At 41.1% G+C, this 17,538-nt stretch overlaps 1 protein-coding gene and 1 pseudogene across 7 annotated transcripts in view; one reads left to right on the forward strand and one right to left on the reverse strand.

Moving 5' to 3' along the window:
- The window catches only part of ABCI15 (trigalactosyldiacylglycerol2), a 333,118-nt gene that overhangs the window by 107,336 nt on the left and 208,244 nt on the right, over positions 1–17,538 (reverse strand). The gene's annotated exons all lie outside the window — the stretch shown is intronic.
- Positions 1–17,538, forward strand: part of LOC149152877 (ERAD-associated E3 ubiquitin-protein ligase HRD1B-like) — a 29,837-nt pseudogene that overhangs the window by 8,983 nt on the left and 3,316 nt on the right.

Here is a 17,538-nt window from a genome sequence, read left to right on the forward strand (position 1 = left end):
AGGTCTTCACAAACAGTGATTAGGGCATCAGTGTATAAGGCCTTTTCTGCCAACGTATAGGAGCCTCTGAACAGCGTATGAAAGACCAAGGATAGGCTTCCTTGTGTTGCTGATTAGGGCTGCATAAAACAGCGGCTAGGTATCCTTGATTGGACTGCGGATTAGGTCCTTTACTTGTTGCTCGTTAGGCCTCCTTAGACTTCGACTAGGGCACCTTGAAGACTGTGGATATATCTCCTCCTCCTTAGCGCTGTTAGGGCTCTCCTTTAACTGCGGCCAAATCTCTCCCTTGCCTGTGGCTACCACTCTTCCTTACTACAGCTAAGGTAAGGCAAGATCTACCTCTCTTTAGGACTATGTATAGGGCAGCATTAGCCCTTCCTTGATAGCTGATTAGGGCACACTTGAACAACAACTTGAGCTCCTAGATTGGACTACGGCTATGGCATCTTATCTCCATTAAGACAACGTATGGAACCCTTCTTGACTGCGTAGAGGTGTCTCCTCCTAGGACTGCGTCAAGGCACTTCTATTTATACTAAAACGTTGATCACATGTGGAGTTTATTTGGTTGTTGGCCGACCTTGACGAATTGTCCCATAACACAAATAAATTCATATCTCCATGAATACTTATTGGAATCAGATGAACTTTAGATCAATCCTACACCTCCCGATGAGAGGGACCCAAGAAAAATATCAGCTGCCATTAATAAGATGACCCACATGGAGTTTGGCCCTAATTGCCAATTTTAACATAAAGGGAAAATGTTATACCAAGGGCAACAAATGGAGACTTCGACCACTATCACCTCAGCTAAGGCTCCCTACTATTTACAGATTTTCACCAATGGGAGGAGACCCGGTATATCACGGAGTCATTGATGAAGGATAAATCATGAATGGATATGTAGTGACCCAAATAATTCCCTTTCCAGAAGAGTTTGAAGGATGGAGCTTGCTTGCTTTCTAAGAAAGGTACAATGACTTCTAGGAGAGGAATGCGAGGATTTGAGGGTTAGGTTTAGGGGAGATGATTCGTGAAAGAGTTTCCCAATCCTTAAAATCCTTTTTGAAATTGGTATCTCATACGATTCTTCAAGAATTCTCTTTTCAAAGGAAAGGGACCACACGAGGCCAAGTGGACCTGGTCTAGGGTAGGAGGAAAGAGTATGGCAACCAATGAGGTTCTTACCCTAGAAAAGATGGGGGAAATAATCAAAAATTAATTTTCACTTAAAGGTGTTGAATTGATCCAATAAATACTAGCCTTGGGGATGCTAGGGCAATTTTGATTTCGGAGTTAGGGCTTGGATTTTCTCACAACTCCACTATCGGAATGGCCTCAAATTTGGAGCAGGTCTCTAGGAAACACTAGCCCAAGAGCGGCTAGGAGATCAAAATTTCTGGAGGGCTAGTTCATCGGGAAAATGATGCCATAGGTGACCCAACTTGGCCAGACCTAGAAAAAGGTGAAAGAAGTTGGTTTAAGGTAACCACCTTTTGGTAGATCAGTGCCTTAGTCTTGGGAGAATGGAGTCTATGATAAATATGAGTGAGGACCTTTGGTTCTTGGTCAAGGAGGCCTCAAGACTACTTTGCTAGCCTTCTAGGTCAAAGAGAAGCAATCTTGTAGCTTTTATACTTCGATGTGCAAAAGGTGATGGCTTATCAAGATAAATTCGTTGATAGAATTACCCCAAGAGATTTCATTCCCATTACATGGCCCATACATTGAGAGATGCTATAATAGAGACAAAATTCCACAATTTAAGCAGTAAATGCATGCAACAATTAGCCCTAAAAATAGCGAAAATCCTAGTCCAATGTATATGACAAAGTAAAATAAGAATAACATTAAAAGCATGTACTTACATGTAATAGAATATATCCAACCATCCACAATTTGACAAGAGAGAAGCTCCAAGATAAGATAGACCAAATCCACACATCAAAATTCATCCATAAAGCTCCAATTCATCCTCTAAGAAAAAGTACGAAATTCTCAAGAGAGAGAAAATATCCAATCCAAAGTGATGATGAGATAATGAACTCATCTCCTTGGCCTACATAAGCCCCAAAAATAAAATAATGTTCTAATAATCTAACTTTTGGTGACAAGCCCACCAAACTAGCTCATAAATGAAAGAATAAGCCTCTCAAGAGGTCAAATAATAATATATGCATGTCGTAGGGCCCTCTAAGAGGCCTAATGAGGTCTGTGGGTGCCATAATGAAGAGTGGGATCCTCAAAAGTGATGGACAAGGGGTTGGCCCCTTGTTCTCCAAACAATAAACCTGTGGTGCTCCCAATGGGTGTGGGGGCACATCAATAACCTCATGGATCTCCAAAATGAGTCAAAGATGCTTGTAGATCATCTACAACGGATTTGATGATGATGTAGAGGATGCCACATCGTCCTACAAGTCCTGGGTCAACTACCAAGTGCATGATACATCTATGTGGCTGGCTGGGCAAAAATGAACCAAGTGCATCCTCCTCGTCCAATGGGAGTATCTTGAGCATCTCTAACCATCCTCGGAGATCCATGGAGTGTTGCCTACTACTATGGAGGCTCATGGCTCTCAACGCACACCCTACATGTGCCAATGTATCCCTCTAGAGGGTTAGGACCCCGTATAGGGAGACCAAACCCAAGATGGAGACCATCCGCAATCCTGTGTAAGATCCAATGCGTCCCCTAGCCTTCCAGTACAACAAGTCATTAGAGAAATCGAGTAAATGAGCTTACCAATCATGGACCACAGGTGGGGACTTGATAATGGTTGTCCCTTCCAAAATGGGCTTTAGGATGTGCCAATATCTCCTAAACTCCAAATGGGGTTAATGAAGTATCCTATTAGGTGGTTTCTACTTCTAAAGGGGATAATATATTCAAGGTACATCCTTCAAAAGGTGGTGGCATGTGACAGGTAGGTGAATGAAGCAGGGAATGAGAAGGGGCAGCCCTGAGCCACATGCTGGAGTACAAAGGTAGCTAATAAAAGGGAAGCACACACTTGGGTTTATAATGTATAGATGGGGGCAATCGTGGTACATGAAGTTGCCCCAGCCTTGATTTTTCCACCCTTCTTTATATGCCTTTCATTTTTTTATGATTTTCTTTGATTAATTGCTCAGAGCTCAAGGGGTAAGAGCATGATGCATAATATATAGTAGTGAATACCCCCTTTTAAGGTAGGGCAGTTCATTGCCCACCAAGGATTGGGACAATCATGGGTTCCTATATAATAGAGGTTTCTAGAACTTGTAGGAACTAGGGTGATGGCCATAAGGATGGGGTAGAGCTCATGTATTGGCTTTTGCCCACGAGCTAAATGTGTTTGTCCCGACCATCTTTTGCATTTTGTGGTACATTTTCCAGTTGAATGTGGCTAAATAAGCTTTTATCTTTCTTTTTAGCTCCATCAACCTCCGAGCATCATTGTAGGCCATGACCCAAGGTGTGGGCAAGGGGAGGGGAAAGCTAACCCTATGTGGACCCAGTGGAGGAATTTGGACCCGAGTGGGAGAAATGATGAATGGGGTGTTAAAGAGTGGAAAGAGGGTAGTATAAGTGGACAAGGGAGAGGGACCACGCAACCAAAATTAGGGTTTCCCATGAAATACCATCCCTAAAGCCAAATGGGCAGTAAAAGAGATCCCACGAGACTAGAATGCAAGGTTAATATCCAAAAGGGGTCTAGGGGACAAGGGCACAGACCTAACTCATTCTTTCCGCCAAATCCCCCATTAATCCATGCCCAAAAGTGTTCATGATAAGCAAACTACAATACTCAATTACCAAATGACAAGGCATACCCTTAGGTTCGGGAGGCCCACCTTCAAACATACGATCATGGTAGATGGGTACATGGCTGGCTCAAGTGGCGGAGAAATGGCACAATGAGCTAGTTGGTGGCTATAAGGGGTTGTTGGATGCTGGCTAAGGACCATCTTGGTGAAAAAAAAAAATCTCCTGGGGATATCACCCACAACATGGTGGGTAACACCTGCCTCCAACTGGGACGTGATCTCTCGAAGAAGTAGGTGAAGCTGCTTGAACACGAGGTGTTAATTTTAGATAACAATGGTATGTTCTATGCTTTAGCATAATTTACTTCAATGTTCCTTATCAGCCCAATGACAATTTCCAATTATATCCAGTAACAATCACATTAACTTAAACACCTTGACAATAAATGCAGATAGAGCATAAAAACATGTGCAGAAAACAAGCCAAGACAAGAGAACACAAGATGTCGCAGATGCCAGGGAAAAACCCCAATGTGGGGAAACCTTTCATCAAATCTTCGTATTATTCTTCAATAGTTCAGCAGAGAGAGAGAGTACAAATATCAAATTAACTTGCCCAAAATAGCCTTGTCAAATCAACAGTCAACTGCAACCCTAACCAAAAAGTCAACAGTGGTCAAAGCAGCTCCAAGTCGTCCTCCAAGCAGCTCGGTCAACAATAGATAAATTCAGTCTTCCAAGAGGGTCAAAGTCAGAAAAAACAGATCGGTCAAACCAGTCAAAGGAGAGAAAACCCTACTGTAAATTTTGCAATCAAATCTAAAGTCAACGCTAAAGTCAAATCAGTTAAATTGTCCCAATCACCTCGATTTTTATGCCAATGAGTGCAACCTCCAAAAATCGAAATTTTGCCCTCAAGAACGAAGTCAACACTAGTCAAAAGTAACCAAGTCAACGTTGGTCAACGCTAACCTGTTTCCTGAAATTTTAGGCCAGCAAACTAACCTAGAAATTCGTCCTCCTTTCACACATGCGAATTAGAAAACATTGCCTCCAAGCTATACAAACCAATCAAGAGAGGAGAGAGAGAGATATGTGATGAGATGAGTGATGTCCAGATGAGGAAAGAGGTCACTCCTATTTATACACTTCGTTGAGGGTGAGGAGACACATCTATTGGGCTTATGAACCTACACTGGATTGAAGTTCACCTTGACAATCTGTGCATCAGAGAGAATAAATTCAAAATTCCACTTCTGCTTGTCAGAATGAGATGATCTTTATATCAAAATTGGACCTCTCGAAAAGAGGAATCCAATGCAATAATCATCTCCATCATATGAGTTGTCTTAAGGTGGAATTTGGCCCTAGTTTCCAATTTAACAAGAGGTCACGAGAACCCCAGCAATCTCTTAGCTACTGTAGACCTCTCACTTGCACATGTAATAGATGGAAGAACACAAGCCAACATGCTTTCGTGGCGTCTCATGATCGCACATGCTTAATGTTAGGCCATAAAATCAACTAAAAATAATGCAAATTTAATCCAAGTGCATCTAATCTACCATGAGAAATATCATATGATGTTAGTTCAAATGAGAAAAGGAACATGCAATGCATCCTATCCTAGCATGCATGTAGTAAGGCTAATATTAAGTGTAATCATAAAGCCAGTGCAACCAACATATCATCAAGTCAATATAAATATGTCTGCCTATATGATCACTCATGTAGCAAATCCCAAAGCGAATGCAAACCCAAACACATGGAGGATGTTGTGGGTGGGAGGTGGGAAAATATGATGCCCACACATGGATGATTATGTGAGAAGAAGTAAGAAAAGGATGTGATCTAGTCCGTGAGATCTTTTCTTGCAACCAAAATATAGAGATGTCAACAACCAAGCTCAAAAAAATTTGATGGATGGCAGCTTCTGGCATATCACTTCCACCATTGTCCTTATTATTTACGTCATGGCTTATGGCCTTCATTGGGTTATGATTAGTAGGAAAGGGAGGCCAACGAGATGGAGAAACACAAGTAGGTTGCACATGATGATTACACTGGAGAGGGGAGACTATAGGGTGATCAAAACCCTGAGGGTGCGTCCAAGGATGAAAAGTATAATCAATGAAGGGCTTCTCCTCGACATTATACTCTGGAGGAGGGAAGGGCTCACAGTTACATGAGATCATATGACCAGGGGTGAGGCAATCACTTGATGAAGACTCAAGATGACGACCAATGGGGAAAACGGAGAAAGAAATATTGTATTCAATGAGTTTTGCTTTCCCAAAATCATAATCTAAAGGCTCAAGTGATTTGAACATAGAATCATACTCAGGAGAAGTGGGAGCCTTATCAATTTCCTTAGTATCAAAGATTGGGTCTCTCCTAAAAGGAAAATTGATCACTTCCAACTACCCTTTTTATGCAAAGGAAAATTGATCACTTCCAACTGCCCCTTTTTATGCAAGGGAAAATGAATATTCTCCTTCCCAAGGGTACCAATGGGTATGTCATCATAGATAGTGCCTGAGGGGAAGGGAACACCAATTGCATCCTCATCCTCCTTGTCGGTGTCGTAAATGGGAGCATAATCAAATCGAGGACCAGCAATTTCCCATTTCTCCTTTTCAATGTGGAAATAATCTTCAATGTCATCTTTCAAGGGGCTAATGGGATCATCTCCCTCAAAGTTTTCAAAAGAGGAATCATCAGGACTAATATCCTTGAGAAAGGTAGCGTTGGTCTCAATTTCACTTTCCATTAATTCATCCTTCCCAGCACATGTGTCCTCAAAATCATCATTTTCATCATGTGGACCCAAGGAGAAATCGTCTTCTTGCTCATTACCTAGATTCTTAATGTCTTGATGATGCTCGATCAAGGCTTCCTCTTGGATACTTAATGCAGGTGTATTTGAAAATGTCAAAGAAAGCCATCAACAAACTCTTCAATAGATGATATACTCCTAGGTTCATGATCATGCAACCATAAGTTATGCGTTGACCTAGATTGTCATTGATGTCAATATGGCAATATTCTGGATGAGTAAACAATGATGTGAGGCCAAGGAGAAGTAGAGCAGATCCGTGAAGAAACAGGAGCAAGAAGCCATGAGGAGAAACCAGAGGAAAGCCAAGACAGTCAAGCCATTGGAGAGAATATCGGAAGTCATAGGAGCTATCAGAGCAGAGCTATCAAAGCAGAGAAGAGGTATTGGAGCGGTATCAGAAGCCATCAAGGAAGCCATCAAAAGAGGAACACGCATCAAGAGGAGAAGCCAGCGGAAGAGCAGTTAACAGAGGAGCCATATTGTTCATTAGAAGGAACAAAGAGGAACACGCATCAGGAGGAGAAGCCAGCGGAAGAGCAGTTAATAGAGGAGCCATATCATGCGATATCGGAGGAATATCAGAGAAGAGCTATTGGAGCAGTGCATCGGAAGCCATCACGGAGTCATATCAGACCAGAAAAGAGCGGAGGAGTATATATCGGGTTAAAGTATATAACCACATATATCGCATTAAAGTATATAATATCGGGTTAAAATCAAAGTGAATGCACGTGGTTATATTCCAAAAGGCTGATTTGTAACAGTAGCAGTGGTTTTCGGGCAGACGCTAGGCGGTAAGTGCTATTTAGAGGAGAGCGCCCGATTCCATTAACCGAGCGACACGTAGCAGCGAGGAGGAGAGAGGAAACCGTTTTTCGGGCGGGTAATCCTCGAGCTATTTGTCCACCCGAAATCCTTGTGAACCGTTGGATCTTGCGGGAGGTGATCGACGGCAGAGGATCAACGGACTGTTTGAAACTTCGGGTGTAATATCAACCATTAGATCTGATGGAGGGAAATCTATGGTGGAGAATGACCCTGATAAAGGTAAGCATCGATAAATGCGCCAAGGCTATGGAAAAGCGGAAAATGTAAGTTTCCGTGTGTTTGTGTATATTCCCATTATACGAGGGTTATAATAGAATTAAAGGGGATAAAGGGTTATGGGTTAAGTCCACATTAACCAAAGTTAAGAATGGAGGAGTATATATATTATATAGATGCGATAATAACATGGACCCGTGGCTCCATTATAAACCGCCCTAATGTAATATCGCATCCATTGTGTCGCTAGTCTCAAAGGGTTGTCACCCCCGAAACCTCCGATTGCGATATACAGTTGCGGACCCGATGGTCCTATTATATCACGCCCTAATGATATATCGCGTCCGCCATATCGGGAGTTATGTATCGCAGTGTTTTAAGCCTTGTCACGTTAAAACTGCGATAACGATATATATACGGACCCGACTGGACCATTGCAATATGACTTAATATATTATCGCATCCGTCGCATATCACAAGCCTCTTGTAAAGCATTGCCACATTGAAAGCGCCGATTGCGATATATATATATCTATATATATGGACCTGATGGAGTTATTAAAATAGTTTAATATAATATCACGTCCGGGTATCGGGGAATTGGCTATGTTATGTGCAAATCTGCCGATTGCAATAAAGTTGTGAAGGAGCGGACCCGATGAAGTTATAGATGCGAGCGTAATGCATTTGAAGTCCAGCCTTATGTGTTCGGAGGGTATATTTTTCGTGTATTTCCTGTGCATCCTTGTATTCCAATATATTGTATGGTCCCGAGTTTAAAGGCTTAAGGCCTTGTCATATTAAAGCGGCGATTGCAATAAAAGGATGACGTGGCATGTGGGACCTCTATATGGCTATAGTCTCTCTTATATGGTTTCCGTGAACAATTAATGTATATTGTATGAATATTAAAAGAAAAGGCCTCTCTGATATTTTTTAATATGCAACACTATTGTAATTCGGCCTCTCTTCCACATTAATGTGTCCTGTGTGTATTGATGGATTTGAAGAGACAGAGGAAGTCGAAGAGTGAGCGCAGAGGAAGTTGAAAGATCAAGCAAGCATTGAGGAAGACGAAGAGCCAGTGGAGAAAGGAAGCCAAAGGTCAGGGGTATCAGGAATATAAAACAGAGAACAAGGAAAGTTTAGAGGTTGGAAAAACTGGAAGAAACAGAGGCAACGGTAGGTCCAACAGGACAGGAGGAAGTCGAAGGTCCAGCAGGACAAGAGGAAGCCGAAGGTCCAGCAGGACAGGAGGAAGCCGACGGACGAGCAACTCTGTTGATCGGGCTGGCCTGTGAAAGGCTCAGACCAGCAACGAATTAATCAGAGCTTAGTGCAACTAATAGTAGACTCACTAAATCTGTGTGGAGACATTATCAGAGATCATGATGGCTATTGCAGACTCTGTGTGGACAGTATGAAGAGTTGTATAAACTTCTTCATATGAAGACTGATTGGCATTGATGTTGTAGCATGGAGACTACAGTGAAGCTGTAAACAAATAGAACTCCATAAAGAAGAGTTCTAAGAGCAGAACATTACTATCAAACATGCCTTGACAAGAGGGTTGGAGCCCTTGGGGTTGGTGCCTCAGAAGTTTGAAGGATTGGTGCCTTGGAGTTGATGCTCCTATATCCAAGGTTGGTGCCTTAACAAAATAGATCCAGACAGTTTGTAGTAGAGGGTTGGAGCCCTTGAGGTTGGTGCCTCAGAACTGGAAGGATTAGTGTCCTGGGAGTTGGTGCTCCTAAGTCCAAGGTTGGTGCCTTGACAAAACAAAGTTGGCGCTCTAAAGGTTGGAACCTCACAAAAGTCCAAGTTGGTGCTTGGCAACAGATTGGAATCATATATATATTGTATCTATTTTATTGCAAAGATTATATTAATAAAAGCATTTATTCTTGTTGTTCATCTTGTGTTCTGAATATAAATGTTTTAACTGGTAAAAATACAATTGAAAAGAAATATTGATTCACCCCCCCCAGTATTTCCAACAATTGGTATCAGAGCCAGTACCTTCATTCAAAGCCTAACAACTTGTAGGTTGATCTTTAGAACACAAATGGCGAAATCAAGAAAGAAAGTCTCCAATCCTCCTAAGGATGAGTCTCCCTCTTCCACTAAAATAGAAGACAATCAATTTGAGAAGGCTCCATGGTTCAATGGAAACTTTAATATATGGGAAGCAAGAATGAGGAATTTCTTAAAGACTCAAGGCATTGAAATCTGGAAATCAGTAATTGTTGATAGCATGATGGATGGAAAATCCAAGGAGTACAATGAAAAAGCAATGAAGGAAATCTTGAATGGGCTACTTGATTCTATAAAGAACAATTTAGGAAAATGTTCGTCAGCAAAGGGTATATGGGACAAACTTCATGACCTTCACTCAAAAGGAGCATTGACCATGACCATCAGTCAAGAAGATGATGGAAATCAAGAAGAAAATCCAGAACCCATCATAGAAGTTGAAAGTGAGAATGATGACATCAAGGCTAAAGAAGACCTAGAAGATGAAGAGAATGAAGAAGATTTTGTAGAAGATCTCCTCACTCAACTTACAACTGCCATGGAAGAGATTATCAGTTTGAAAAAGGAAAACAAGTTACTTAAGAAGAAAGCACTAGCTAGTGACCAAGACCAAACAAGGGAGAAAGTTGACCTTTTCCAGCTTCAAATACAGGAAAGGGATGAAGAGCTTGCCAAGCTTAAGAAGGAATTTCATCAAAACAAAAGAAAGCATCATGAAGAAGTCATATCCATGACAAATCAATTGGATAAAGCAAAGAAACGGGAAGATACCTTGTCAAGTCAACTACAAGAAGCAAGAAAGTTAGCACAAGGAGCTGAGAAGACAATGGAAGCATTAGCAATCATAGAAGAACAGGTCGATGAAGCAGAAAAGGAGAGAAACACCATGATATGTCAACTAAAAGCAAAGGATGAAGAAATCTTCAAATTAAAATCTAATATCAAACTTCTTAAGGTCGAAACATGTAAAGCTACAAGGATCAAGGAAGAAATGGAGCAGTCTAGCAAAGGAAAATGAAGCCAGATATCATCTCCCTTTAAAATAGAAGCAAATGAAGCTGTTCATATCGAGGAAACTAAGAAACAACTTGCTAAGAAGAAATATGAGTGTGAAAGATTGGAAGAAGAGATTGTCTTCCTCAGGAAAAAGGTTGAAGGGATGAACAAAACCAGGAAGAGCTCTCAAGCCTTGAATGACATGCTCAGCCATCAAAGATGTCAATTTGATAAATCAGGTCTCGAGTATGCAGGTGAATCCTCAAACAAGAATGATAATTCTTCAAACAAAAGGGATGTGAAGAAGCAAGAAAGAAATGGTGATGCTCCCAATTCTAGCAATGACAAGGAGAAAAATCAAGGCAACAATGGAAGAAATCCTGCTCCAAGAAGAAATGTAGATAATGTCAAGGATGCTAGAAGCAATGGTTATCATCAAAGGATCTCGAGACAGAAAGACTTTAGAAGTACATCAAGGAAATCTCCATCCCCCAGGTACCAAAGTTTATTTCTTGGTTATTTTTATTCTTGTACAAACTTTGGTCACATGGCAAAAGATTGTAAAGCATATCATAAAGATAGATGTTATGGTCCCCAATCATATCATAAAGATAGATATTATGGTCCCCAACAATCTCCAAGGAACAATTTTGCAGGAAGAAATCATGAATTCTTATTCATGAACAATGTAGAATGCTTCAAGTGTCATAACATTGGTCATATGGCACGTGATTGTAACTTAACTTGGGCTCTTACACAAGCTAGAACCATGCAAAAGAAGAAAGTTACACAAGTATGGAGAAGGAAGCAAATACAATCCGAAAGTCCCTTGAACTCTCCAGCGAACAACACATGTTATTGGCCTAATTTTTGACAATCTAAGCATTTGATGGGAAGACTCTGCCAAAAGAGATGATGCATACAGTTAGGGGGAGCCTGTGATTCTTGATCATTATTGCAGAAGCTATTCGTGAAAGGGTCCTTATGAAATCCTTATTGAGCTATATTAACAATCATTCTTTGATAAAGATCATCTCTCAGGAGCACTCCATTGAAGAATTGATCTCTTAACTATTCTTTGAACTGTTGTTGAAGATGTTTTCCACTTGATCACTAAGTAGTAATTGGAGCAACAGAGAAGGTCATCTAATACTAGAGAAATAGGGCAAATAACTATGGTGTTGATATTACAGATGTTAAATGTTTCGACTCAGGGATTTGATGTGAGAACAGGTAGATTATGGACACAAATAGAGGCAACCTTCAAACAAACAAATATATCTGGGAATGAAGCATGAAGCAAGAGCAGTTGGCAGCATCTAACAAAACTGAAGCATTGCAAAAAGATGCCAATCAATAAAAAGAATTTAAAAGATAGTCACAGATTGGATATCAAAATCTACTTGTGGAGATAACTTGCAGAGATTTTTTTTTCAAGAACACAAGGAAAAGATGGCTCATCAAAAGACTATAGAAAGGAGAATATTGTGCAGTCAAATATAGCTCAGTAACTTAAGAAGAAGCACAGAAATACAAAGGAACTATGATCTAAAGAGAGATAGCAAGAAAGACAATTTCAATGCCATTTTCTCTTGATTCGGACTATGAAGGCCTCTTAATTCTGACTGTGGAGACAACAAAATATGGATTGAAGCATAAAAACCTGGACTTGATCATTTGGTGTGTGTGTATTTGCAATATGTTTGAAAGCATTGAAGTGGAGCATCCTTAAGCATTGTTGAAGCCATGATAACGTAGTTCTGAGACATGAAGAGGGGATAATGTGCTAATTGATGATAAAGCACCAATCCCTCTATCTTCAGTAAAAAGAAGAGCGCTATTACAAGGGGAGTAACATACTCATGAAGATCTACAATTCATAAAGAACAGAAACAGTTTGATAGGGGGAGTCCTTGAGCACTCCTTTGCCATTGATGTCAAAGGGGGAGAGAAGAAGAATATTGCCATCAATAACAAACGGGGAGATTGTTGACCTAAATTGTCATTGATGTCAATATGGCAATATTCTGGATGAGTAAACAATGATGTGAGGCCAAGGAGAAGTAGAGCAGATCCGTGAAGAAACAGAAGCAAGAAGCCATGAGGAGAAACCAGAGGAAAGCCAAGATAGTCAAGCCATTGGAGAGAATATTGGAAGTCATAGGAGCTATCAGAGCAAAGCTATCAAAGCAGAGAAGAGGTATTGGAGCGGTATCGGAAGCCATCAGAAGAGGAACACGCATCAAGAGGAGAAGCCAGCGGAAGAGCAGTTAACAGAGGAGCCATATCCTGCGATATCGAAGGAATATCAGAGAAGAGTTATTGGAGCAGTGCATCCAAAGCCATCACGGAGTCATATCAGACCAACAAAGAGCAGAGGAGTATATATCGGGTTAAAGTATATAACCACATATATCGAGCTAAAGTATATAATATCGGGTTAAATTCAAAGTGAATGCACGTGGTTATATTCCAAAAGGCGGATTTGTAACAGTGGCAGTGGTTTCTAGGCGGACACTAAGCGGTAAGTGGTATTTAGAGGAGAGCGTTCAATTCCATTAACCGAGCAACACGTAGCAGCGAGGAGGAGACAGGAAACCATTTTTCGGGTGGGTAATCCTCGAGCTATTTGTCCACCCAAAATCCTTGTGAATCGTTGGATCTTGCAGGAGGTGATCGACGGCAGAGGATCAACGAACTGTTTGAAACTTCGGGTGTAATATCAACCATCAGATCTAATGAAGAGAAATCTACGGTGGAGAATGAGTCTGATAAAGGTAAGCATCGATAAACGCGCCAAGGCTATGGAAAAGCGGAAAATGTAAGTTTCCGTGTGTTTGTGTATATTCCCATTATACGAGGATTATAATAGAATTAAAGGGGATAAAGGGTTATGGGTTAAGTCCGCATTAACCAAAGTTAAGAACAGAGGAGTATATATATTATATAGATGCGATAATAACATGGACCCGCGGCTCCATTATAAACTACCCTAATGTAATACTGCATCCGCTGTGTCGCTCGTCTCAAAGGGTTGTCACCCCCGAAACCTCCGATTGCGATATACAGTTGCGGACCCGATGGTCCTATTATATCACGCCCTAATGATATATCGCGTCCGCCATATCGGGAGTTATGTATCGCAGTGTTTTAAGCCTTGTCACGTTAAAACTGCGATAGCGATATATATACGGACCCGACTGGACCATTGCAATATGACTTAATATATTATCGCATTCGTTGCATATCGCAAGCCTCTTGTAAAGCCTTGCCACATTGAAAGCGTCGATTGCAATATATATATATGGACCCGATGGAGTTATTAAAACAGTTTAAAATAATATCGCGTCCGGGTATCGGGGAATTGGCTATGTTATGTGCAAATCTGCCAATTGCGATAAAGTTGTGAAGGAGCGGACCCAATGAAGTTATAGATGCGGGCGTAATGCATTTGAAGTCCGGCCTTATGTGTTCGGAGGGTATATTTTCCGTGTATTTCCTGTGCATCCTTGTATTCCGATATATTGTATGGTCCCGGGTTTAAAGGCTTAAGGCCTTGTCATATTAAAGCGGCGATTGCGATAAAAGGATGACGTGGCATGTGGGACCTCTATATGGCTATAGTCTCTCTTATATGGTTTCTGTGAACAATTAATGTATATTGTATGAATATTTTAAAAAAAGCCTCTCTGATATTTTTTAATATGCAACACTAATGTAATTCGGCCTCTCTTCCACATTAATGTGTCCTGTGTGTATTGATGGATTTGAAGAGACAGAGGAAGCCGAAGAGTGAGCGCAGAGGAAGCTAAAAGATCAAGCGAGCGTTGAGGAAGCCAAAGAGCCAGCGGAGAAAGGAAGCCAAAGGTCAAGTGTATCAAGAATATAAAACAGAGAACAAGGAAAGTTTAGAGGTTGGAAAAACTGGAAGAAACAGAGGCAGCGGTAGGTCCAGCGGGGCAGGAGGAAGCCGAATCTCTAGTAGGACAAGAGGAAGCCGAAGGTCCAGCAAGACAGGAGGAAGCCGACGGACGAGCAACTCTGTTGATCGGGCTAACCTGTGAAAGGCTCAGACCAGCGATGAATTAATCAGAGCTTAGTGCAGCTAATAGTAGACTCACTAAAGTTGTGTGGAGACATTATTAGAGATCATGATGGCTATTGTAGACTCTGTGTGGACAGTATGAAGAGTTGTATAGACTTCTTCATATGAAGACTGATTAGCATTGATGCTGTAGCATGAAGACTACAGTGAAGCTGTAAACAGACAAGACTCAGTAAAGAAGAGTTCTGAGAGCAGAACATTACTATCAAACATGCCTTGACAATAGGGTCGGTGCCTCAGAAGTTTGAAGGATTGGTGTCCTTGGAGTTGGTGCTCCTATATCCAAGGTTGGTGCCTTGACAAAACAGATCCAGACAGTTTGCAGAAGGGGGTTGGAGCCCTTGAGGTTGGTGCCTCAGAACTGGAAGGATTGGTGTCCTAGGAGTTGGTGCTCCTAAGTCCAAGGTTGGTTCCTTGACAAAACAAAGTTGGCGCTCTGGAGGTTGGAGCCTCACAAAAGTCCAAGTTGGTGCTTGGCAACAGATTGGAATCATATATATATTGTACCTATTTTATTGCAAAAATTATATTAATAAAAGCATTTATTCTTGTTGTTCATCTTGTGTTCTGAATATAAATGTTTTAATTGGTAAAAATAACAATTGAAAAGAAATATTGATTCACCCCCCCTCTCAGTATTTCCAACATTATGACCACCGAGAGATCCCATGAACAATAACATAAGGACATCTTGGTGGACAACCTTCTCTCTTGAAGCATGTGCATTAAATCTTTCTATGTGGTCCATTGCAGAGAGTGGATCACCATCAAACAAGGGCACTCCACGTACCATCCTTCTCGCGACATGATTAGGATGCCCAGGGATGTTAGCAATGTCCAAAGCGGGAAATTTATCAAAGAATGACAAACTATTTTAGGTATACATGAAAAATATGTAGGAGTCACTAGGGTGAAATTAAAGATGCCTAGAAAAATGCTTGCTTCACCCTACAAGCATTGACCTTAAAGTTCAATGAAGAACTAGGGCATCGTTCTTCCAATGGAGTCACCAATAATGATATGTCATTATGTCATATGGGGAACAAAACACACGTTTCGTGACCTCGGCAACAACGCCAGAATGTTACCGCTCAAACTAGCAGGGAACCTAAAAGGAAAATGCTAGACCAAGGGCAACAAATGGAGACTTAGCCCACTATCACCTCAACCAAGGCTCCCTACTATTTACGGACTTTCACCGATGGGAGGAGACCCCATATATTATGGAGTCACTGATGAAGGATAAATCAATGAATGGATATGTAGTGACCAAAATAATTCCCTTTCCAGAAGAGTTTGAAAGATGGAGCTTGCTTTCTTTCTAAGCAAGGTACAATGACTTCTAGGAGAGGAATGAGAGGATTTGAGGGTTAGGTTTAGGGGATATGATTCATGAAAGAGTTTCCCAATCCCTAAAATCCTTATTGAAATTGGTATCCCGAATGGTTCTTGAAGAATTGTCTTTTCAAAGGAACGGGACCACACAGGACCAAGTGGACCCAGTCTAGGGTAGGAGGAAAGAGTATGGCAACCAATGATGTTCTTACCCTAGACAAGATGGGGGAAAGGATAAAAGAAAGAATTTTCACTTAAAGGTGTTGAATTGATCCAATAAGGTACTAGCCTTGGGGATGCTAGGGAAAAGTTTGATCTCGAAGCTAGGGCTTGGCTTTTCTCAAAACTCCACCGTCGAAATGGCCTCAAAATTGGAGGAGGTCTTGATGAAACACCAACGCAGGAGGGGCTAGGAAATCGAACTTTTTGGAGGGCTAGTTCATCAAGAAAATGATGCCCTAGGTGACCCAACTTGGCTAGACCTAGGAAAAGGTGAAACAAGTTGGTTTAAGGTGACCACCTTTTGGTAGATCAGTGACTTAGTCTTGGGAGAATGGAGTCTATGATGTGCAAAAGTAGATGGCTTATCAAGATATATTCGTTGATAGAATTACCCCTAGGAGATTTCATTCCCATTACATGGCCCATATATTGAGAGATGTTATTATAGAGACAAAATTCCACAATTTAAGCAGTGAATGCATGCATCAATTAGCCCTAAAAATAGCGAAAATTCCAGTCTAATGTAGATGACAAATTAAAACAAGAATAACATTAAAAGCATGTACTTACATGTAATGGAGTATATCCAACCATCCACAATTTGACAAGAGACAAGCTCCAAAGATAGACCAAATCCACATATCAAAATTCAACCATAAAGCTCCAATTCATCCTCTAAGAAAAAGTGTGAAATTCTCAAGAAAGAGAAAAGATCCAATCCAAAGTGATGATGAGATAATGAACTCATCTCACTTGTATTTATACACTAATGAGGAGTTCAAATTAGCCTCCTTGGCCTACATAAGCCCCATAAATAAAATAATGTTCTAATAATCTAACTTTTGGTGACAAGCCCACCAAACTAACTCATAAATGAAAGAATAAGCCTCTCAAGAGGTCAAATAATAATCTATGCATGTCGTAGGGCACTCTAAGAGGCCTAATGAAGTCCATGGCTGCCATAATGAAGAGAGGGACCCTCGGAAGTGATGGCCAAGGGGTTTTCCCCTTGTTCTCCAAAACCTGTGTTGCGCCCAATGGGTGTGGTGGCACATCAATAACCTCATGGGTCTCCAAGAGGTTCTCCAAAATGAGTCGAAGATGCATGTAGATCATCTGCAAGGGCTCTGATGATGATGTAGGGGATGCCACATCGTCCTACAAGTCCTGGGTCAGCCGCCAAGTGCAAGATACATCTGTGAGGCCG

This window comes from Pinus tabuliformis, chromosome 9 (assembly GCF_031772625.1).
Source record: "Pinus tabuliformis cultivar Carrire ecotype Pingquan chromosome 9, CPIR1, whole genome shotgun sequence".
In the NCBI taxonomy this organism is placed as follows: Eukaryota; Viridiplantae; Streptophyta; class Pinopsida; order Pinales; family Pinaceae; genus Pinus; species Pinus tabuliformis.